Source organism: Melitaea cinxia, chromosome 2 (genome assembly GCF_905220565.1).
Source record: "Melitaea cinxia chromosome 2, ilMelCinx1.1, whole genome shotgun sequence".
NCBI classification, from domain to species: Eukaryota; Metazoa; Arthropoda; class Insecta; order Lepidoptera; family Nymphalidae; genus Melitaea; species Melitaea cinxia.
The window spans coordinates 3,951,401-3,975,715 of NC_059395.1; positions in this window are offsets into that span (position 1 = coordinate 3,951,401).

Below are 24,315 nucleotides of genomic sequence, written 5' to 3' on the forward strand. Positions count from 1 at the left end.
CGACAAGACGCCATATGCAAACGACATCGCCGCCTCTTGTCGCGGCGACAAATCGCCCAGTTTGCGATAGCCCGTATAATCAAATTACCTTTATTTCTCTCTGTTTTCGATTTTCTGTTTCATTTTATCTCATAAAGGCCGGAATTTGATCGTAAAGTTAATTTAAATTTTTGGATATATTTCAAAGTTGTTGATATTTGATGACAATATTATCTTCAAATATCAACAAATTATGCTCCACGAACATAAATCGTAACTTAATGTTTGATGCTATTAAATAACGCTATGATAGAATTATTTCGAAAATTAAGTTGATCGCGTTCAAAAAAAAAAAAGATAATTCTTATTATAATTATGTATGTAATTACACATATTTAGATAAATCATTTTAACCTCCTGGATGCTAGCGTCATACCTATATTACGTAAAGAATTAAAAATTCGTCCTAGAGTCATCTGTGAATCGGTTGCAAAACTAATCGTTTTACGGTAGCTAGGTAAGCTTTGTTAACTGGCAACACTAAACCCAACACCGATTTGACTTTAATACATACGTCAAATCGGTTTTTCTTTGGAGCGCCACGATAAAGATGTCTCTTCGGTCAGGTGCATGTGGTAAGAAATCTAAAAATTATAATTCAATCACCTGATATTTCATAATAACTTTGCTTGATTTTTATTGATAATGTACCTACGTAACTAATAAACGTATTATTACTTCACATGGTTATCAACTTTCTGTTTTACAGCCAGAAACTTTTTAATGTCATACTGGTACTACACGAGTTTTCAGTCCGAACTATTGCTTATTGTTTATGTCATATATTTATTACATTGGTTCTCAAAGAGATCTTTTTACAGCCTTAAGCGAAGATGAAATCATATCATGACTAAAAGAATCGGACATAGATCTCTCAGATAATGATGAAGATGACACTGCCTATACATCGAGACCTGAAGAAGACGGGGGATCAAGTATCACGGACCAAAAAATGGACAGTAAGATTTATTAGTCACATGTTGGATTTGGCAGTAGGTAATGCGTGGTTTTTGTTCAAACAAAGAGAAACTGAAAAAGGAACAAACAAATACAAAATACCACAGCTATGCGATTTCAAAATGGATCCTGGAACCAGTCTAATAGAAAAAAAATCATTATCATCAGATTCTGAAAGTGTTGACGAGATTGACGAACTTCAGCCTAAGCACAAGAAAAGGAAAGTCCTCATAACACCTGTACCGTCGGTAACAGTAAGACATCACAAGGCTGAACATCTAGTTGATTACACTGACAAACAAAAAAGATGCCGATTTCCAAACTGTCCAAATACTACAACGGCGTTTTGCACGAAATGCAAATTATTTTTATGTAGCACACCAAAAAGAAACTGCCATCTGAAATTTCATCAAAAATGATTTGAAATTAGATGATAGTAAGAAGTTGATTTTATTTTAGAAAAAGTTGATTTATTTTAGAAGATGGTAGAAGTTCATTAGAAGGAGTTAAAAGTTTTTTTTTTATTTTAGAAGATTTTTACTTTGTTCATTGTTATTGAAATTTCGATTAGTTTTGTAAAGTATACTTACAGTTCCTATTTTCACGTAAAGACTGATTGTTACGTTTAAGAGCCCCTAATAAAGGCTATATTATGACTAAATATTTTTGCTAATAAATGTTATTTCATAATTCATGCATTTTTATTTGTAGTAGTAAAATTCCAATGTAATACACATATGACGTAAGTGTCATGTATATATTACAAACTGAGAACCAGTGTAATATATAAATGACATTAGTAAAATCCATATTTTAATAGAAATATTTTTTTTTTGTATTTTTCTGGTATAAACAGATCCCTAATATAACAAAATATGTAACTTTTAGTGCAAAAGCAAAACATTTTTTTTCTGGAATCCAGGAGGTTCAAGTAAGTTTAATATCATAATAATCATGATCAAAAAAAATTAGGTAACTACAGAAGATGAAGAATCGATGATAACAAATCACATGCGATGTATGCAATCCTACAAAAGAGACAAGATGTTTTAATTGATCGCACTCTTATGGCTTAACCAAAAGATCGCTTCAAGTCAAAGCTAATTCGTACAACATTAGTTTAAAAGTTCACATTTTATTTGGCGACGCAAGTGTGAAAAATAAAAACATATTTGAATGTTGCCCGTCTTTATCTGCTTTATTTTCGATCCTGTCAAGATAAAAAAAGTCTAGATTCATGATCTCCAGCTAAGCACTGAGTTTAAATTCAATCAATTAAGTAGTATGATTTGCGTTGGATGGATGATGATGGATATATCCATTCATTAGTAGGATAGAATGCTATATAAAAATGTACCTTTTATAATTATTATAAATACATTCCATTATAGTAATGAAAATTGAACTATCAGAATGTGCTCTAAAATATGCTTGACATTTAAAGCTCGTCTGCAAAATATTGTGACGTTGCGGAATAGTGCGGTGGGCGTCCATTAGGACAGTCGTTTGGTTTAATTACCGTGTATCTGGGGACTCGACTGCATCCATTATCTGATAGATCTTTTTTTGTTTCCTCCGTGACTTCGTGACTATCCATCTCTTTATTGATGGAGAGGTGTATCGTATAAATGACTAACATATTCGTTTTTTTTTTTTTAAATTCTGGTTGATTTTCTTCTCTACCTTGGTTCTTTATTATTTTTGTTCTGTACAGATATGTATATATAGTCATTGCAGCTTTTTGTTTATGCTTTTTATGCGTTACAAAATTAAAATTAAATTAAATCGATGGTTTTGTGTCTTGTCAGATATTGTGTTGTAAGTTTTGCTTCCACTGACGACAAGAGGGCTGGTGTATTTTTGCCCAGAGAACCCGCATAGCGATTGAACGGGGAAATGCTGCCAGAATTCTTAGCACCATTCCACGCGAACATGATACCATTCCACGCGGACATATGATTTATACCATAACAATCTGTAAATATTTAGTCCTTAAGTTGTGAATTGAAAATATGTAATGTTTAAAATGGTGTTGTTCTGGATAAGCAAAGATATGTAGAAATTCCCCAAAAGATCATGATTAATTTTAATTTTTTGTTGTTTCTTTCTCCCAATCTTATTTGATGATTTGATTGTATATTATGTATATTGATATATGTATCGAGGACTTTACTGTATTATATGTTTATACCAACGTAAAATTTATTTGTTGCTAGCATGCCTAAATAAATTAATGAATATATATAAATAATGGTCGTTATGTACAAATCATTATGTAATATTTTATATAACATATTGCGTCATGTGAAAACGTAGACGTCTTTTGAACTTTAATTTTTTATGACTAAGTAATGAGTATTGCCATTTTTTATTATTAACAAAAATTGTTACAGACAATTTTCCAGCCTTTTCGGAGAATTACGTTTGATAAAGAAATTACCTGTGCTCAAATTGTATTCGCTTCCATCCTATTGAGTCTTAATTCGGTTTTTCAGTACGACATATTTGTACTGTGAATAAAAATATTAGTATTTTTGTAAATAATTTTTTTTTAATTATTGTATAAATAAAATTAATTACTGTCCAATTTTTTTTATAAATGTAATCAATACTAGAACATGGTTATACATACCGATTTGATTTTTTAGGATAGTAACCCAATAATATTTGAGAAACTGTCACATTAAAAACAAAACCGGACAAGTGCGATTCGGACTCGCGCAACGAGGGTTCCGTACAAACATAATTATTAAGAATATTTTAACCTAACATAACCTAAACTAAGCCCATCAAGATTTTTCAGAAATAAATTTAATTTCCAAGAGAGTTTTCCACTTGTTCTAATTGGGAATAACAATTATTATTAGTCTACTCATTTCAGAACACTTATTTATTACTTATTTATTTATTTATTTTATTTATTTTTATTTGGGAAACAAACAGTAAAATATAACACAAAGTAAAAAAGAACAGCAACAGGATAGTGCATATACCAGTTAAGTTTCCACTAACAACTAACACATAATAAGCAGAGCGCAAAAAAGTTAGCAATTAGAAATAAAATATCTAAAACAAGAAATAAAATACAAATGCAAAATCAAAATTAAATTAAAATCAAAATCAAATTAAAATTAAAATCATATTAAGATCAAATTATAATTTAAATCAAAATAAATTAAATTAAAATTAAAACACAAAATTGAGTAACTTAACAATTGAAAAATGTTAATAAATAAAATGAAAATCAAAAAAATAATAAAAAGCAAATAAAACATAAAATAATTAAATTCATTGGTTCATTAATTGATTAATGTTATGTCTAAAACTTAATAACGAACATGAGAATATATCAGCGTTATAAAATTTTTTATTATATATATTGCAGGAACGACGAATAAAATCATTTTGGGCATATTTAGTTCTAGTACTAGGCAAACAAAAAAGATCATTTTTACGTTTAAAAAATTTAGGGACATTAAAGTTCAAACAACTTAGTAAATAAGGACTATCAACAACATTATTGACTAACTTATACAGAAAGATCTGATCTTTCAATGTACGGCGAACTTCCAGTGAATTGAAACTAGGCAAGTCATGATAAGAGCGACAAAACCTATAATTCAAATGTTTAAGGAATTTAGCTTGTATTTTTTCAACGGACTCAACATATATCTTATATTGAGGGTTCCAGATAGTAGACCCAAATTCCAACAAAGAGCGCACCAGGCCATTGTATAGAATAATAAGAGTATAGTAATCTTTAAAATCTTTACCAACCCTCAGTATAAAGCCAAGCATCCGATAAGACTTAGCAACAATTTGATCTATATGGCTCCCAAATGTTAACTTATTATCCAAGTAAATACCCAGGTCTCTCACCCCCGCAACGCGGTCAATAATTTTGTCGTTTAGATGGTAGTTAAAAGAAATCGGCGTTTTTTTACGTGTAAATGAGATGACGCTGCATTTTTTAACATTTAGAGAAAGCTGATTATCCTCACAATACTTGCATAATTTATTTAAGTCTTCTTGTAATAGCAAACAATCTGGCAGCACAGATACCCTTCTAAAAACCTTCAAGTCATCTGCAAATAATAATATCGAAGAGTGCTCGAAAACTTTACAAATATCGTTTATAAAGATATTAAAGAGCAACGGACCAAGGTGAGAGCCCTGTGGTACACCAGAAGAAACAGGAGTAAAAGATGAACAAAAGCCTCTTATTGTCACTGCCTGACTTCTGTCCCGAAGATAAGACGATAACCACCTAAGTAGGTCACCGTGTATACCAACTTGCTCCAGTTTATTTAAAAGTATGTTATGGGATATTTTATCGAAAGCCTTCGAGAAGTCGGTATACACGACGTCCACCTGGCCACCACCATCCATAGCTTTCAGTACACGATGAATCAGCTCACACACATTAGTTTCAACGGATCTTCTATCGACGAAACCATGTTGTTCATCAATCAGAATACCCCGTACAAATGGATAGATGTTATCGTAGATAATTTTTTCGAACATTTTAGCTATGGTACATAATTTAGATATCGGCCTATAGTTCTGAACGTTATGTTTATCGCCTGATTTGAATACTGGTACCACGAACGAGCGCTTCCAAGCAATAGGCACAGAGCCAGACCTTAATGACTTATTAAAAAGGAGAAAAATAGGGTAGGCTAATGAGTTATAACAATTCTTTAAAAATATAGGTGGTATATAATCGGGACCATATCCCTTATTGACATTCAGTGATTTCAAATAATTTTTAACAGTAGATACTGACAAATCTATATGGCCGATATCCAAACCACCACAGCTATGAATTTGTTTCTTAAATGTTACATTTATGGAGCCATCGCTGTAAACTGATTTAAAATAGTCATTAAACGATGAACATACCTCCTCATCGTCACTAGCAGTTTTGTCTAACCAAAACAGACTGTCAGGAAGGCCAGAGGATGTTCTTTTACTCTTAACAAAAGACCAAAAGAGTTTACTGTTGTTGCGTATCCTGACCTCCGTCATATGAATATAATCATCATAGCACTGTACTTGTACTAATTTTTGTCGTTCTCGTAAAAGGACAAATGTGTGGTAATCAGATATCCTATTATAAATCTTCCATTTTTTATGGTATTTTAACTTTTCTGCTATAATTTTTTTTAAGGCTGGGGTATACCAAGACGGATAGTTTCCAACAGACTTTACAATCTTAGTGGGAACCATTACCTATTAAATTAACCGATCCGGCTAACTTTATACCGCCATCATCTTTCGTATTCATTATTTTTATTTTCTTTTATAAAAACCTACCATATTTAGTGGAAAAGAAGCACGATATTGTAATGTTTGCCGATGATACTTCATTAATATTGAAATTGAGTAGACGGGTATCAAACTATGATGATAATGATAATCAATGCTCTCTCTGAAGCGGTGCACTAGTTTAGCAAGAATTTTTTTTTCTCAATAGTAAAACAACTAATTGCATAAAACTTTCAGCTCAACAAATTGATGTGCAACTAGAACTAAGTGGTGACAAATTGAATTTAATTAGATCAACAGTTTTTCTTCGAATCACCATTGATTCAAAGTTATAGTGGGGACACCATTGTCGAACATTACATATCTGTCAATTGACGGATAGAGTGAGTTCTGCAGCATACGTGGTTAAAAGGATACGGTTACTTACGGATGTTGATACAGTTAAATTAGCTTATTTCAACTACTTCTATAGTATAATGTTCTATGGTATTTTGTTGTGGGGCAATGCGACTGATATTGATGTCATTTTCATCCTACAGAAAAGGCCTATCCGTTATATAATATATATACTGTGTATATTTTATATAATTGGCTATTTACAAAATATTGATGCGTAGTAACAGCGAAGACTTGGGGTAATATAAGGCATCATATTTCATATTACAACAATACATAGATAATACCTGTTACGTATTCCGTTGAAAGACTTACCTATGGCTATGACATAAAACCATTATCGAAATAAGACAAGTTTTAATCAGATAAAAGGCATGTCGACACTCCACTTATGTGTATTAACGTCAATAAGGCGATATGGCTAAGGTCGGTACGAGTTACTTTGAAATATATTGAAGGCTACGTTTATTGTTTACTCGAATCGCTTGTATTTTAACCATTATTTTCTAGCGTTTAATTCTTGCAACATTAAAGTTATGAGTCCTCATGCTAGTTTTCTACTAGATTCGTCTGTGAACTCAATTTTGATTATTCCGTTTTCTTCCGATAAATAAAGCCTATGTCACTCAGTGCTAATGAAGCATTCTACTGGTGAAGGAAATTTGTTAATTTGTAGGTACTCAAATTACTATTGTTACCATTTACAATTTATCTACGCTGATTGATATAATTAGTCTGTGGGTTTTGTTTTAGTCTGTGCCATTGTTGTACTCTGTGTAACATTAATTTAAATATATCTCTTCCGTTTTGGTCAGCACAAGTAAAGCACAAGCATTGAAACCTCATAATTATAACAAAATTTAAAACCGGATCAGTAGTTTTTGACTTTCCGATTACAAAAAAAAAAAAACAAAAATTCAAATCTTTTTTTTTTAATCGGAGTTTAGTCCTTAAGAATCGGTATGAAAAAAATATGAAGAGTAATTAATCTACCGAACGAATGACTTTGTTACGTTTCTCGCCATTTACCGGAAATCAATAAGGTTTTCATAGACGACTACATTTTCAAATAGCGCCATCCGATAGATGGCGTTACTTGATTCGTTTTTTACCATTTGACGTGGTTGATAGCATGAAAGATTAACATCTTTTTCTTAGACTAAGGCTTTCTTAGACTAGTAAGCCGTTTTTGTGCCTATTTAGACAGTCGATCTGAAGGAGTAAACTCCAGGCGTGCGTCGGAGCTAACACACACACTTTTTTTAATAACCATATAGACAAATTTTTATAGTAATGAACTTGCTAGTTTTCCGCCCTTTAATTATTCGCAGTTTTAAAATTTCTTTACCATCCAATGTGTTACTTTATATAAAATTGAATTTATTTAGATTCAAACTGAAATCACATGAAACCAGATCAAAATCGTTATAATTCAGTAGTATATTAATTACATTATTGTAATTGATTTTAAAGACAAACTATTTTTTAATAGTTGTTAATATTATCAAAACGGATGTTTATGATTGTATATAGGCTTTCTCTATGGATTTCAATCACTTGCGGTTTTGTTACAGAAACGGTTCTCAGCAAATACTTCGCTTTGTCGCTATCGTACATACCGATGCGAAGTCGCCATTCCAACCCTTAGGTTTTCTGATAACCATTGGGACACCGAACTATGTGCCATTCTCACGTTACTTCACCTTTAAGACGCGGCTTCAGTTGTTTCTGAAGTTTAATAAATTCGTTTGTTTATAATGTTTGTACGTAGACCAGAGTAATATTGAAGTATTCTTTTGTCCTAGCGACCATTAAATAATTAATAATTCTTAGAACGATATGCAACACCTATTGGTATCAGGTAGCGATAAAAAGAACCTGTATGTCAATTATCAGCTTAGTGATAAAAAAGAACTTGTATACAGTAACTGCTGAGGTCAATGAGTTGGTCTTTCTATTATACGTATTATATTCCAGTGCCTGGGTGACCGAGCTTAGCTCGGTATTTTTAGTAAATCGCGTTTCTTGGAAATTATATTTAAATACGAATTACATATTGATAAAATATGAATAATATTTTCCGATTTTAACGACATAATAATAAAAAATATGAACCGGTTACTTAAATAAAAAATCATGAGTGCAATTCGAGAAATAAAGAGAAAAATAATAGATCTCTAGAGACATGGGGATTTAAACCGTGATCTTCTCGGTCGATCCCGACCGGCCGGTTTTCCACCTGAGCTATTACAAACTTATAGAAAATTGCGAAATTTACCTTCCTATTCTAACGATATTGTAGTCATTTTTTCATTGCCTAATAACAGAGATAAAACGACATTTTCTAAAAATGAATCCCTAGCTATATCGATTTATCGCCCCCGAAATCCCCTGCACACTAAATTTTATGAAAAAAGATTATATATATATATATATATATATATATATATATATATATAGAATTGCTCGTTTCATAGCATTAGATTACATGTATCTTAAGCGTATTTAGTAATTTGATGAAAATGTCACTCTGCGAAGTAAAAATTGGATAACTAATCCAATATTATCGAGGAATGATTTTGGCAGGCAATCTATTGCTGATTCGTTTGAACGAACTCGAGATTATAAGCCGCGGTACATCGAAACGTTTATTTACAATTATAATGTGATTTCTTTTAACGCTATTTGAAGTTTATTTGTTAAAGAATTTTCTAGTAAATTATATTACTGAAAACATGACTTTTTATATATAAAATTACATAACTTTTTAGATATAATTTTTTTTTGTAATTTATTGTTTATTTACAACATATAATACACACATCACATTAGCCTTTCGCAGTCCACTACTGGACATAGGCCTTCACAAGTTCACGCCAAAAGTGGTGTGAGCTAATGTGTTTTGCGCATAGTCACCACGCTGAGCAGGCGGGTTGGTGGTATAATACATTAGCATAATACATATAGTACACATAATTAATATAGCCTGTACCTATATCATGAGTATCATAATTAATCTTATATATAAAATTATCGTGTCACAATGATACAGTTACAATACTCCTCCGAAACGGCTGGACCGATTTTTATGAAATTTTGTGTCCATATTGGATAGGTCTGAGAATCGGCCAACATCTATTTTTTATACCCCTAAGCTATGGGGGGGGGGATTAAGGGGGTTAATAACATATATGGCAAAACAACGTCTGCGGGGTCAGCTAATAATATATATTTTTTCTTTTATATTACGTAGTTTTCCCCAAAGTACTCGTGATACATGAAAATGTTTAGCCATTTCTAATAAAATTCGTACCGTTTCTTCGCGACCTTCCCTTTATTGCTTTAAATATGCAATGGATTTGCGTTAAACTAAAATAAAAGCGAGAGTAAAAGCTGACCTCGATAACTGTCGTATTGTCATATATTACGAGTAGTACATAATGTTTATTATCATACGACTGTTTCGAAAAACGGGATATTTTATGTTTTTACAGAACATGTACGTAAATTTGTATGAGTTATGTATATATGTTAGTATTAAAACATGACTTACTTCTTTCTTGTATTTTTTTTATATAGGTAATTTCGTCGGCAAACAAGTGTACAGCTTACCTGATGGTAAGCGATTAGCGTAGCTTATAGACGTCTGCAACACCAGAAACAGAAGAGTGTTGCCGAGTCCATCCCCAATTCCCCTTTGGAGTTATGGTCATCTTACTCACCAACAGAAACACAACACTGCTTGAAAACCGTATTATTTATCTGTGATCTTATGTAAGGTTGAGGTACTTCCCCAATCTGGCTGCTCTAGATTTTAGGCAGGGCATTTCCAGCTGTCCTACCTCAGTTGCTGTATACAAAAATTAGTCAAATTGAAGCAGTTGTATAGGCACAATATATGTGTACTTTTGCTTAAATGAAACACATAATAGACATCTAAAATTATGTCGTATAATATATAAAATATGAAAAAAAATGTATAATGAATTCAAATAATAATATATGAATTTTTGAACGTATGAAAATATAATTTCATAGGATATTTCTATTATTATCACCATTTCAATGTCATATTATAATTTTATTTTATGGAAATAACTTCTAGAATCAGGAGTTACTTTTATTACTATTACAACCTTATCACCGATTGTTTAGATCACATTCGCCTTGAGCTAGGATTGTTAGCATTTTACGTTATGTTTTTTTCTAGATAAATTTTGAAAGTAAGAGACTTACTTTTTTATCTTTCTAAAAGCATATTCAAACGAATTTCCTAAGAAATCTCCAGAAAGAAAAAAAAAAACACATGAAATCACGTCCCACTGAACATGGCAATGTTCACACAGTTATTTAATTTTGTGAGGACTAAAGTAAGCGTCTACAACTATTTTCTCTCACATAAATGTAACTTCTCGTTACTTTTAAGGGACCTGGGAAATAAGATTACGCACAGAGAAACATTCCTTGTCTAGTATCACCTCGAACAAAGGGTAGTTGTGAAGCGAGCGCGTTTAGTACGCGTTATTGTGACTGAAAGCGAGACACTCGCCTTTTTATGAGTAAATGGCTGTGTAGAGATTATTTTCATTGAATTGTACTTTATTAAGTGTTTAATATCTCAGTCCTTTACACTCCACTCGTGAAGAGTATTCGGTTTTCTTTTAACATTTTATCGTCTTTTGAATGGTAGTTTTTTATTACTTTTGCAACGTTATTATTATTTTTGTGTGGGTTTTTATATTTCTATAATATTTAGTAACGCGTTTTTTTTATATTTAAAATTGGAAATTGCAGCAATAATATTAATTAATGTTGCGATTTTTGATCTACTGTAACGGTATTTCTTAAGTTTTTTTTATTAATTCATATTTTATTGATTTTTACAGGTCCATCCATAAAGTAAAAGCAACTCGTATAGAGTGACGTGCTACGGTATAGTGTGGTCACGCATAAATATAAGTTTTAAGCTAACTGATGTGTGCAAATAGAAACAAATTGATAGGATTTCAATAAAATATATTATTATCTACTTGTTTCTAGATCATACAGATATTTGCGTCTATTCATTTGCGTTTGCTTTAAGCACGTTTCCGAACTACTTTTTATTATTTTATATATGTCATCGTAAAGTCGTGGTTAATGTGTATCGTGAGGTCATAACATTCCCAGTTCATTGAAACAATATACGAGACAAACTTCAAAGGCAGAATAATTGCAGTCATAAAATCAATAGCATTAATTTGTTGCTTGGTGTGTGCCTGATGCATTATTTTATGAGATGACATCAGGAGATATGAATAAAATAAAGCGCTGTTCTAATTTAGCATAACGACGCATTGTGTTGCCGTATACAATAGAAAACGGATTAGATAAAATTTTAAATTCTTTGCTTACCTACCAATATGGACTTTCTCTATATATTAATACGTGAAGCAAAAACTTTGTACCCCTTTTACGAAAATTGCGCGGATGGAGGAGTATGAAATTTCGTACACTTATAGTTTATACAGAGAAGGGGAGCAGAATACTAATATTTTTTTTTTAAATTATTCATAAAAATATATTAAATCAATAAAAAAAAAAACATTACACACACTACCATGTATTTGACCCACACACACACGCATAATCTCTTTTGTTGATTGTCAAAGTCTATAGTCAAAATTTTAAAAAAAGGTTCTTTTTTTCATTATTATTATTTTCAATTTAAACTTTTTATTGTGGTTGAATTTCGACCACTGGGCGACCACTAGTTTTATTAATAACGCCATATCAGAATATGTCATAAAACATAAAATTTAATCAATTATACCATGATCTATACAACAGTCGCTCGAAGGATCGGGTTTCTACTTTATTATTTAAAGGAGGTAAAACTTTTAATGGAATACTTTTAATGGATTTGAAACGAAGTGATTCGAAATGCATTGTTTGTACAGAAAAGTTTAAATGTAGTTTTATTGCAGTTTCTAATTACATGTTGACCTATTTGTACTATTGCGTTTTACTTTTATAATAAAAATAAAATTAGTATATTCGTATCAATATTTAAGAGAAGTGTTATGAACTAATTTATCGTTTTTCTTTTAAAGTTAAAAGGTCTACATTGTCGAGAAGTATCACAAGGTAACAAAACATCGCGATGTAATTAGATATACGCAATACTATTTTTAAGATAATTAGTAATTATATTATTTATCCAAAATGCTTAAATCTTGAATTAGCAGTGTAAGAATTAAAAACAAAAAGGTATTGGTGCGTTTTGTTACTAGGTATAGAGCCTATTGTGTTACTGAATCCTATCTCGGAGGTTCCGTAACTAAATGAACACCTGTATTGGCTTATAAAAATATTACACGTATCCAAGGAGTATGCGCTTTATTTGTTATCGACGTTGATGGAACTCGCTACCGTATCAACCAGTTGCTATGGCCACTGCACTAACGTAGTTTAAAAATATATGTATAGGGTATTCCACTATGTTTGAAAAAGTACTTCGAAATGTTAATTTTCTAATAAAAAGCCACGAAAAAATATATTACGGCAAGATAAACACGCTTTCATGCCATAAAATTAAATTACATTTTAAATCTTTTTTATTTCGCGAAAACGCTATCAGGCATTTTGGTGACGTAGTATGTTTAATAACAAAAGTCGTGTATGACGTATGTAAGACCGAACTCGTTCAATACGTCAAAAGTTTAATACCTTATACATACTCTTTGTCGTTCAACGTTAACAGCTACAAATATTTGGTGTTTTTGTGTAAAATAATGAATTACAATAGCTATTGTTGGTGTGTAGTGTCTAGCTGTACAAATACTAGCATTAAATTAATTAAAAAAAAAACAAAAAACCCGCCTGCGTGAAGAACAACTAATAGAAAATCAACTGAAAAAGCTGGAACAAGATAAAAATTCAATATGCACACAAAGTCAGCGAATAAATAGAAACAATATCAAACATTTTGTGCTGTACATTTAAAATATATTAATACGGTAGTCTTTCGAAACTTTATGCAACATCGTACATAACATGCAGTCGGAGACATGCACAAAGAGAGAAAGAATGATTTGACTTATTCTTCAATTTCATGCCTCCGACTGCATATTATCTACGACGTTGCATAAAGTTTCGAAGGACTACCGTATTAATATATTTTAAATGTACAGCACAAAATGTTTGATATTGTTTCTATTTATTTCGCTGACTTTGTGTGCATATTGAATTTTTATCTTGTTCCAGCTTTTTCAGTTGCTTTTCTATTAGTTGTTCTTCACGCAGGCGTGTTTTTTTTTTTTTTTTTTAATTATTATTTTATTTATGTCTTTTTAGTCAGACAAATTACGTAATCGGTGCAATTCATTAAAACAGTTTACATCGTGTGGTTGATTAAGTAATTTTTTAGGGTCAAGAGAACTGATAGCAAGCCCGGAGAAAGATCTCACTCTGCTCAAAGCAACGTAAGCCTGACCTTTAGCAAATAGGTGACTGCTTAAATCAACAACTATTAGTTTTAATATAATGAAATTATTATTAAAATTATTTGTTTGTATTTGGTATTATGTATTTGTTATTGATTTTATTAATGTAATTGTAAATTGGTGTAACATTTATTAATTTTTATTTGTAATTTTAATTGTATGTTTTTTTTAATCATTGTATTTTATTAGAAAGGCTACACCCCGAAGTTGATCGTCGCCTAGGAGGCGAGTTTGGCATGGCATAGGCGTGGGAAAGAGCAAAGTCCACATTTTTTAAACTTTAATATTGTATTTCTTTATTAGTATTACGGTAATAATAATCATGATATACCTTTTTAAAATCCTTGTATTGTGCCCTTCAATTTGATACCCATATTGTAGTATTCGAGAAATTTTTTTTTGTCATTAACTACAATGGCTTCGCGCAGCCACCATGTTTGTTTTTTTTAATGTCACCTATCTAAGAACACTTGGGCAGCTAAGACGAACCTAACGATACCTCAATTATGTAAATCCGTTCAGTGGTTCTGGAAATATGATGTAGTAAAGAATATTACATACAAATATACATACATACAAGATACGCGCGAAAAACATAACCCTTCCTTGGCAGTCGGCTAAAAATACTATTAAGTCTTAATTTCGCAGTAACATAAGGAATAAAACATAACCTAACACTTTCTAACATTATTGTTCAAATTAGGTATACCTACATAAAAAAATTGTGGGTAGTCTGGAAGAGATCACTATCTAGTGATAAGACCACCCGTTGCATGTGACGTAATTTTTTTTCCCTTTAAGCTTTATTCTTATGTAATTGTTATGTGTTACTGTGTGCAATAAAGTTATTTATTATTATTATAAAAAAAAAATAGTATAATATAACAAGTAATACTTACAAAGATATTTAAACAGAAGTCTGGGTTACATGCAAAAAAACTTTACAACCATCATTGAATCAATTTTTGGCAGATTCGTACTATCTGCTTTTACAAAACCTTTTTGAATTTTATAAAATAAATAGGTACAAATGAAATGCACTAACGAAAGAGCACACGTATTACTCCTTGAAGTTTAATTTGATAGATATGTACTACCTAGCTGCTTAAAGTTCTGACAGAACTATGTTTTTGTTATTGCCCGTATGAAGTCATACCATGGTGGGTCGTGTTTTAGGTCACGTGATATACAGATTAAAATATACGACTTTTAATTTCAATATAACAAAACAATAATGTACTTTTCTGATTCCAAATCAGAATATTTAAGTGTATTTTTACATAAATTTTATTTTTTATCAAATTTTATAATTTATTTTTTACTACCGAAAGTACCCTATTATTCTCAAGTTATTATTGTTTGTAAAACACAACTTAAGTTTATCATGAACATTTTACAATAAATACATTTTATGACTAACTATGACTGACTAGATTGTGCAGTATTGAATTTAAATTTCCGTTGAACGATGATACCGTGGCCTGGTACAGAATACTAAGTGCTTCTCAGTGAACTGCTAATAGAATGAATTGACTTAATCGAAGTACTAACTTCTGCCCGCAGTTCCGGATGTTTGTTTCAGTAGATTACTATGAATTGATTACTATAAATTGAATTTGATTGTAAAATAGTTTTATTTTTGAATGTACCTAAATGAGGCGCGGTTTATATTTATCGTAACATCTATTTTTGAGTGCAAATATTAATATATAATGACGATAAGTTATTAGTTAAGTGAGGTAGGGCCCAGCAGGAAATTTCCTGCTCTAAAAATGGAGCTGCCCGACTGGGGTAGTACCTCGACCTTATAGAAGATCATAGCTAAATAACATTGTTTTTAAGCAGTGTTGTGTTTCTATTGGTGAGTAAGGTGACCAGAGCTCCTGGGAGGAATTGGGTGTAGGGTTGGCAACGCTCTTATGACAAGCTAAGTTACGGTAATCGCTTACCATCAGGTGAGCCGTACACTTGTATGCCAAACTAGTTGTGTAAAAAAATGCAGTTTAGAAATGGTATGGTATATGCGGTTTATGTTAATGTCTTTCGCTTGTATACATCTTTTTTTTGTTGACCCAGATGAAATCCCTAACGGATGCCTCCAGGCCGATAAATTGGAGCGTATGTCTGATTCGCACGGACCAAAACCTCAGGGACGATCACGGGAACGCTAAGCACTTCCGCGATCGCTTGTATCCAATCTGTATTTTTAAATAATTAAGTTCAATTCAGTTTCTCTTTCGATTTTTTTAGCAATTTTATATCAATATTCAACAGAATTTGAACAATAAATAAATAAATAAATAAGTAAATATAATTATGAATGTTTGACGCCGGGTTGGCGCAGTGGTCACAGCCATGGATTGTACCTGTTGCGCTGGCCGTTGCGGGTTCGATCCCCGCACATGACAAACATTTGTATGGCCATACAGGTGTTTGCCGTGGTCTGGGTGTTTGTGTAGTCCTAGTGGGTCTCCCCACCGTTCCTCGAAGAGCACGTTAAGCCGTCGATTCCGGTTGTTATTATGTACACCTGATAGTGATCGTTACTCATAGTGGGGAATATATCCGCCAACCCGCATTGGAGCAGCGTGGTGGATAAAGCTCTGATCCTTCTCCTACATGGGGAAAGAGGTCTATGCCCAGTAGTGGGATATTACAGGCTGAAGCGATGAATTTTTATACTTAAAGTGGTTTCCTTTCCCTTTAACGTTTTCAAAGATATCTGTAAACAAACAAATGAAGTGACTCTTTAAATGTAAATGTCTACGTTGATAAGGATTTTATTACCTTCTACATACATACATATGTATTTATGTATTTGCATATTTAAAGAATTCTCTTTTACATAATTGTCTTGTGGTTAGCACGATTTATTTTAATCTTATACCTAGCAGGAAACTACTCAACGAGGTTGTTTTGCATTTACACATATAGCCTGTTTTACCGGTTGCCGTTAACGCTATTTGACAGATGACAGTATCCTATGGATAAAAGTCTAAGTTACATTATTTTTCACCATCGAATTCCTAAGTGATCTAAAAGTTACAGTACTTAATTGGGGTGAAACAGGTCCTAATAAGAAGCTTTTGGACTTATTCCACTAACCTTGTTCACCAAGCAACAATCGCTATCAGGTGTCTATGATAACAACAGGGACCAACAATTTACTTGTTCTCCGAGGCATAGTGGGTATCCACAAGGAACAATTACAAATATTTGCCTCGAGCGGAAATCGATCTCATTCGTAGCGTTGTGTTCTTGTGGTGAGCAACGTAGCCAGTGCAGTTGCAGGCGTTCATGGCCTGTAATAATCCTGTATTTTGGGCTATAAGCTTGTTTGTCACTAGAAATTGTAAAATAAGTTGTTCCAAATCAGCATCGAGTAGCAATTTCTTTACGGTAGTACGCTTAATAAGTTAGTATTAGTAAGAAAGTTTTTATATCGAGACGTAAATCTTCAAGTTACGTTTTCAATAAGGCTGTTTATTGTTTTCACGTCGTCTATTAATCAGGTTAATTGTGTCGATAGTGTGTTTGTTTTATATGTTTTTGAAGTTAAACTTCTTTACGTACGCTTGACTTGGGGAGTAAGCTGGTGAATGCGTGACGAGAGCGTTACGAATAGTGTGATAGGAATTGGAGACGGAGATATAAGTCAGTGAAGATAGAGAGTTTCGTTTCGTATATTACTGTAGGGGCAACTAAAGAAGTTTTACTTCAGTCGTGTGCTCTAAAGTACACTCTTTTTTATGTTTATTTTACTAATATTTTAAGTTAGAAATATGAAAAAATGATTTATACTGCACTATGAAGTAAAGTTCAGGGATATAATTTGTTGTTCGTAACAGTGATTTCAACAATGTCAATTTATTAAAAACTAGTCGACCCGTGCCTGTGAGTGGGCCGCGCGGCATCCTATCGTATAGATGAAAAAACAATAAAATGGTCATGTGATACGCGGTACATGATGCGCAGTGTCCAATTGTCCCCCCGCGCAACAGCGGCTTATGAGTTACGGCAGCGGGCGCCTACAGCGATGAATTAAATCCTAATAATATCGTGTATTTATTATTTTAAATTACAGAACCAAATAACATACTTTAAAGAACAAATTTTATAGCACTTAAATAAATAATATGTTGCTCCAACGCCATCTATCAAAAATCGAGAAAACGTCGTCGATAGACTATTAAAGACTAAATTAATAATGACGAAAGACTAATAAATTGTTTTCTAATAGCGATAGATGGCGCTAGTTTATTTACCATTTTGATATTATATTTTAATCTTTTTCTTATTTACTGTTTTTTTTTGTTCAATTACAATAAAATATAGCCTATAGTACTCCTGAATAGTGTAGCTTTCTGTTAGTGAAAGAATTTTCATGATCGATCAGTATTTGCGAAGATTACCCCCTACATACAAACAAAATTATAAACTTTACCTCTATAATTTTAATCTATAAATTGTTGAGTAGAGTAGATAGATGTCACTCATTAACATCATAACTAAAATAGTTGCTGTGTTCGAAAAGGAATGTTTTTTTTTTTAATTTTATTCGCTTTTTTTTCTGTTTTTTACGCTATATTTTTCTTAACAAATATTAAAAACGAAGTAAGGTTGAAAATGAAAATGCGTGACAAGTTAATTTAATCTTTCGAAAAATGGACGTTGTGTATTTAATTTTCGCACAACTCGCACTTGACTAGTTTTAAGTCTGTGTGCAATTACAACGCAACGTTTAACTCCACACTGTAAAGTTACGTTTGTTGGAATTGTTTTTCGTGACTAACTCAAACACGTGCTTAGCCCCGTCATCAAGAATGGCATTCCATTCATAAATTTCATAACAATTATTTAATTCATGTACTTATTTCCTTAACTTATTTGTTTTACCTTAATTGTAAAAAACCGCTGGCGTATTATTAGTAAGTGCTGTGACCGTTGCGCCAACGCGTCGTCACAGCAAATATAGGTAATATGCTTGTATGACACTACTGCAAACTTTTTAGCTGTTTTATCGAGGTTTCTATTAGCTGGCAAATTAAGAACATTATGTTTGACTCGAAAGATAGATTATAAAGTTCTATAAGTGTATCTGTACTCAGTGACCAGACGACATCGTTGCGTGAAGATGTCTCGCTACCTTAATTGACTTGGAGTTTGGAACTTTTACTAGGGCTGGTAATGATGCTAAGGTTTATAGAAGTATAACTTCATTACGCATGCTTGTCTTAGGGAGTAAGCTGGTGAATGCGTGATGAGATTGTTACAAAAGGTGTGATCGGGTGAGGCGAACGGAGCAATAGAGAGAGGTGCCAGCACACATTTTCTTTCTCTCTTTCTCTTATAGCCAGTTCATTATCATCATCATCATTCCAGCCTATTGCAGTCCCCTGCTGGACATAGACCTCCACAAGTTCGCGCCAAAAATACGTGAACTCATGTGTGTTGCCCATAGTCACTATGCTGGGCAGGCGGGTTGGTGACCGCAGGGCTGGCTTTGTCGCACCTAAGACGCTGCTGCCCGTCTTCGGCCTGTATGTTTCAAAGCCAGCGGTTAGATGGTTATCCCGCCATCGGTCGGCTTCCTTAAGTTCCAAGGTGGTAGTGGAACCTTGTTATCCCTTAGTCGCCTCTTACGACACCCACGGGAAGAGAGGGGGTGGCTATATTCTTTGGTGCCGTAGCCACAGAGCACAGCCATATAGCCAGTTACGTTTCGTATATCTAAGACACAGTGCAGGACTGTTGTGCAAAAGTTTTACTTGTGTCGTGTGGTCTAAAGAACACTCGTTTTTTATAGGTGGTAATTTTTCATTGTAGTTTACTCCTTTAAAAAGATATTAGGTTCATTATGTTAAGAAAAAAATATGGGGAGTGAAATCTTGTGGAACGACACATAATACCACTGAGAGCGATGTTGTACAGCGCTTTGAGCTGTTTATGTGAGATAAATGTATATTAGTAAAACAGCATTTACTGTACCAGTCAAAATAGCAAACGTCAATGCAGTTATGATTTGATTTTACTGTTTAATAATTTAAAATAATTGTAATTTGATTAATTTAATAAAACATTTTGAATAATCATCACGTTAATTATTCTTAAGATCGATAAATTGGGTTGGTAGACCTGACATTAAGGCTTAGCATATTAAGGGCGTGTTACCCGTTGCTGATAAAAATATCTGAGGAACTGAGTGAACGGAATCCAACGGGAAAAAGCTTATTTTGTTCTTTTTGATCGTCAAACATTATTTGTCAGATACGACGTTTAATTAAAACTCTTAATGTCATTTAAAATCGTTACTTTTTTAATTATTCTAACGATTATTCTACAAATTAATGTCTAAATTACGTTGTAAAAATTATATGTACATTATAATTGTTTATTTTCCTTTGTGTTGTGATTAAAACGTAAACATATTAAAAGGAATAGTAATTAAAATGAAAACAAGCAGATAAATTCCATTAAAATGTTTTTCTAGGAGAGTATAAGTGTTTTGAGTGTTATCATCAGTATAGCTTTATTAGGTTTGTATTTCTAATGAACTCCAATTAAACTCCAATTAACATTTAGCCTTGTTTCTCATACAACTTAACGGAAACACAAAGGCGCGCACACACTCGAGCGAGTACTCACTTACGCAAGCACACACGCACACACAGACACTTACACACGCACTAGTATACACACAAAGACACACAGGCGTAAACACATACGTTGTTGAATATAAAAAAAATACTAGAAAATACTTTTTATACATCGAATACTATGTCTTAATATTGATAACCCTAATTCTTTAAGTTCTTTAGCGCAGTAAACGGGACGTTGGCTCTGGTCCAGTCTCTCGACACTAAACTTTTACTATATTGCATCTCCACATGTCATACTGTTTATGATTTAGTAATACTAAAGACTTTATGAGATCTTTTAGTTTGAAGTGTTTTAGTCACTAAACGTTAAGTAACTGTAACTATTAACCGGTAATGTTTGTGCTAAACAAATGTTGAATAGCATATATTAATAAACTTTTCATTATTATTTTCCTACTAAAATCCTAGTAATGAAAATAATTTTGTTTTACATTTGATGTTTTGGTATCATTTTTACGTTTTATTTATACATTTTTATTAATAGCACATAACTGTATTTGTAATACTTACCTTTATTTAACACTAGCGATCTCTGTTCGTCCATATTTTTTTACACGATAAGTAATCACCAACTTTTTTTTTTTATGTCACTAGGTCGGCAAACAAGCGTACGGCTCACCTGATGGTAAGCGATTACCGTAGCTTATAGACGCCTGCAACACCAGAAGCATCGCAAGCGCGTTGCCGACCCAATCCCCAATCCCCCCAGGAGCTCTGGTCACCTTACTCATCAACAGGAACACAATACTGCTTGAAAACAGTATTATTTTGCTGTGATCTTCTGTAAGGTCGAGGTACTACCCCAGTCGGGCTGCTCCATATTTTAAGCAGGAAATTCCTGCTGTGCCCTACCTCAGTTAGATACATACAATATCATATACTAAAACCTTCTCCAAAACACGCTGCATTTTATGCTATTTGTTATTCTGATTGGTTCAGTAGTTTTCGCAGTATAACCGAACAAAAAAAACGGGTCGCATTTATTAGTATAGATTTAGTTTAGCTAACTAAATTGTGTATCTAAATTCACAATGCATATTTCATTTACCATGTAGTAACATACCGCTCCTTTTAAAATAAAAAAGTGAACTGTAGAGATATTAACTGAAAATTATGTAACATGATATATTATATACAACAATTAAATATCAAAAATATAAATCAATTTAAGGTTTTATTTAAATACTTTATTAGTACTCGTAACTTCATTAATTTTATTTACCTTACTTACAAAGCTATAATTTATTGTATGACGTATTTAAATTATAATTTACATTTAGTTAACACCGACGAAAATGAACTAATTGGTTTTCATGTTTGCATACAGATGGCAGTGTTAACACGATTAATACACATTTTCTTAATTCATTTACTCAGTTAATGGATTCCACGACGTAGAAAGCTAGATAGTTTAATTTAAACTAATCAAAATTCAAATATTTGTTTATTCAAGTAGGCTTCGGAACAATTTTGAATCGTCATTATACAAATTGTAATTACATTACTCAAATCCTCTGACAAATTATTTACTGGATTATTTAGCTTTTTATTTACATGATTATTAGTATTAAATACAATCCCTTATCTTTATACCTATATAAGTTTCGACAAGTTTAGGCTTTGATAAGTTAGCAGATGCTAAAAGAGTTTGACAAACTTTAAATGAAACAGCTTTGGTTGGGAATAAGTTGTGAAAGTGTTGAACAGAACTGTGTGCCTTTTGTAGCGTAGATGATTACATCATTGCTAAACTTTGTTAAATAATTAAATTGGAATAATTTCTTCAAAATTGTTTAATGTTGCGGGTTACTTTTGAATAGTCGACACTATTAATAAACGTCAAATTAATATATTAAATTCACCTATTTAAACAAAATAAACCAGGAAATGATTGTGGCTCTAAGCGTTTAGCTTTGAGAACTTAGAAAGTGACTGGATCAAATACAAATCTATCCGATTTCTAAAAGTTTTCTAATACTGTAGAACGCTCTTACGGAATAAAAACAATACTTAAGGCTAATTAATAGTAATAGTAATAAAATTAATCGCATCGCAAGCCTATTACAATCGGTATACTAATGTTTTTTTACGTAATTAAATAAAAATTAACTTTACTTTTTTGCTGAACAAAAAACATTGAGTTTAACTACGAGTATTATAGATACTCTAATATTATGTTTATAATTTAATTGGGTAATTAAAGGTCACTAAAGACTGGTAATTTGTGTAATAAATTTGCAACAACAATGGAAATAACTGTAAACAGTTAATAAATAATAGTAACTTAATATTATTCTACCATTAAAATTTTACAATGTTCCTGTCTTATAATTATTAGACGTATTTTAATAAATTGTGTTGTTTACATAATTTAAGATATACTTTTTAATTACCTGCAGTGAAGAAGCGTGGTGGACTAAGCGTCGACCCTTTTCTTCACGGAGAAAGAGCCTATGGCCAGCAGTTCAATGATACAGGCTGTATCGTAATCGTATACTTAACATTCCAATTACTGCAATGTAACTTTTTTAAACCGACTTCTAAAAAAAGTAGGAGGTTCTCAATTCAATTGTATTTTTTTGCTATTCAATTCGAGTGTATTTTTTTGTGCGTGTCATGTGGTTCCTATATCACTAATTATTACAAACGCAACACATTATATTTTTTTCTTGACAATTTTTTCGTCATCCTACGTTTTATTATACCTCATAATTTTTTACTAGTTTTGATTTGGATGAGTTTTGTTTTAATCGAAAGCTGATTGGTTGTCTTGTGGTACATTTAAATTTGATCGAGATATAATGAGATCTGATCACTACTTTGTGTAATGTAAATTTTCGTCTACCAAATCGTCCGTACCAAATCGTAAACACAATTATTACAATTTAAAATTGTTTGGTATATATTGCTTAGCAAATCGAGGTGTCAAATTCGATTGAAATGAATTTAAATTCAAATGAAGTTTTAATTTTAAAATATGACAGCAAAAGCGCATCTGAGGTTTTATTAGTTTTGACAACTTATATCATTGAGATAAATTGAAATCGATTATTTAAAAGTGTCATTGAACGCGTCAAGTGCATTGTTATGATTAAGGACATTAATTGAAATATTTGATGATAAATTTGACTGACACGATTAATCATCTTCGTATTTCTAGATGTTCTTCTTCTGTCACTTTCGTGGTAATTTGACACCATTAAATGCTATTTTTTTGGAAATGAATGAATGAACTACATTATTAAAAAAAAAAAAAAAAAACGTTAATATGGCTAGCGGCATCTAGCTAACGATAGCAGCATCAATTCATCATCAATTGTTGTTAACATTTTGAATAACAATTTATCATCGAAGAAAACTTAAACATATTGTTTTCTAATGTTTTATTAAAAAACTTAAACAATTATTATTCGATAATTAAATTAATTGTAACTAGATAATACATTACAAGATTGAAATTAAATAGTAAACATTAAAAATATAAAAATTATATCTATACAAATGAATAAAAT